The following is a 2,310-nucleotide window of genomic DNA, read 5'->3' as shown; positions in this document are numbered from 1 at the left end:
CATGGGAAACACTATAATGTTTAGATGACTTCAATATCGGTTTTAGAAGCGAGTTTTTGACAATAATACAGACAAGGCATGAGAATAACATTATTTAATATGATACAAAGATCAGACTACTCTCATTGCCAAGTGCAATTTAAGCTGTAATACAGCTCAGCAATAGTGTCAGCCGGCCGCGGTGGTCTCGCGGTTCTAGGCGCGCAGTCCGGAACTGTGCGACTGCTACGGTCGCAGGTTCGAATCCTGCCTCGGGCATGAATGTGTGTGATGTCCTTAGGTTAGTTAGGTTCAAGTAGTTCTAAGTTCTAGGGGACTGATGACCACAGCAGTTGAGTCCCATAGTGCTCAGAGCCATTTGAACAATAGTGTCATTCGTGTTTTTAAATGTTATTGAAGAAATCTTTATATGTTTTGAGAATTACTACAGCATAGAAACCTCATCGAAAAGTGCTGCTTAACCTGTAAATTATATCCTTAGTGCCAATGTGAGTACCTCGTGTGTTTTTTACTGCTGTAGATCAATTAAGTTACGAAAGTTGTGTAACATGAGTTTGGTCCTCGAAATCTTTTGATAAATACTGCACACGAATTTATTTTGTGTATCATATCGATATTTTCGTTCACAATCAGAGATCTGCCATTATAGTTGTGTATTAAGATAAGCAACCCGTTGAGATTTGTTTGCATACTGTTTCCGTTTGATGGTTTTCTGTACGCAAAAATATTCTTTGCGATCCAACAGTTGACATTGTATGGCGAAGTCTGATACAATTTCGCTGTTAAATTTCAACGTACTAGATGATGTGTCATGTCATCTCCAATGTGCAATAGGATTACCAGCAGAAGGCGTGCAGCCCCGTGAGAAAGTCTAGCAGACACTCTTAGTGAATCTTAAATAGGATTCTATGGAAAAACATACAGTGCAGTTCTCGAGAATTCACGTTAGGTAAATTTCTAGCTTAATATTTGACTACATGTTAGGTGCAGACTTGCTTCTGTAGCTGTCAGGGTGTCTTCTACCTTTATGGTGATGTTAATAAGCTGTAATACAGGCCTAACAGGCTTCCAACAAGGAGAGCATCAATAAATAGGAGACAATTGCCACAAGTCTGGTACCGCGCGCCGCGGAATTTGAATCCGCGCCAGACCTCATGGACGTCGAAGACCCATAGAGGTCTCTGCACCATCGCGCCTTAAGCTGTGGCGGCGCGCGCCTCCTGTCCCGCTTTTAGTGTGGGGGCGCCACAGTGGAACACGTGGTCCCAGCGGCCAATAGCGGCGCCCCCGAGAGCGTACTTAAGCGCCGGCCACTCGCTCAGCGAGACCCCCCTCCAGTACACCTTTTGCAATATGCCGATGACACCGCATTCCTCGCCCTCGCTCCGACCCTCCAACGGTCCCAACGCCTTCTCCAGAATCACCTTGACCTTTCTGCTGCATGGTGTAACCAGTGGCTCCTGAAAATCAATCCTTCCAAGACCCAGGCAATCATTGTAGGTCATACGACTCGCTCCTTCCGGCTCCTGGATTTCTCCCTTACCGTCTGCGCCCGTCCTGACCGCCTTACCCCCACACTCACCTACCTTGGCGTCACCATTGACCGTCACCTCACCTGGATCCCTCATCTCCGTTCCATCCAATCCAAAGCCCACAACCACCTCCGACTCCTCAAACTCCTCTCTGGCCCTCTACCATCCTCCACACCTACAAATCCTTAATCCGCCCCATCCTCTGTTATGCCATTCCCACCTGGATATCTGCCCCCCCCCCCCCCAAATTCTGTAAGTCTCTCCAGATCCTTGAGCGTCAAGCACTCCGCCTCACCTTCCGTATGCGCCTCCCGTCCCCCGTGCGGATCCTCCATGACCTCATTCCTTTCCACTATCTGCTCCTGTTCCTTGAACATATCCGCATACTCTACACCTCCCACCGCCTTGATCCCCCTCACCCCCTAGTTGCTCCTCTCCCCTCCCATGCCCACCCCCTGCCACGTCTTCACTGTTGTGTCTTCCCTACCCTCCATCTCTACAACCTCATCTCCTTTCCCATGGTGGCTTCCATCAACTCCCCCTCCCGGATGATGCCCTCTCTCCCTCCATTTATCCCTCCTATCAACTCTGATCCTCACTCCCCCTCCTTTCCTCTGTCCTTTTCCTGGGCTTCCTCTCCCCCCCTTCCATCCTCTTTTTTCCCCGTCTACCGTCTGTCTGCCCCCTTCTCTCCCCCGAGTCCTTTTGCATTTCCCTCCTCTGCCTTTTCCCATTCCCTCTCACGTCTGCCCTGCCCCTTCTCCCCCCTTATGAGTCC

Source organism: Schistocerca piceifrons, chromosome X (genome assembly GCF_021461385.2).
Source record: "Schistocerca piceifrons isolate TAMUIC-IGC-003096 chromosome X, iqSchPice1.1, whole genome shotgun sequence".
NCBI classification, from domain to species: Eukaryota; Metazoa; Arthropoda; class Insecta; order Orthoptera; family Acrididae; genus Schistocerca; species Schistocerca piceifrons.
The sequence above is the reverse complement of the archived record's forward strand: the minus strand, read 5'-3'. Positions refer to the sequence as shown.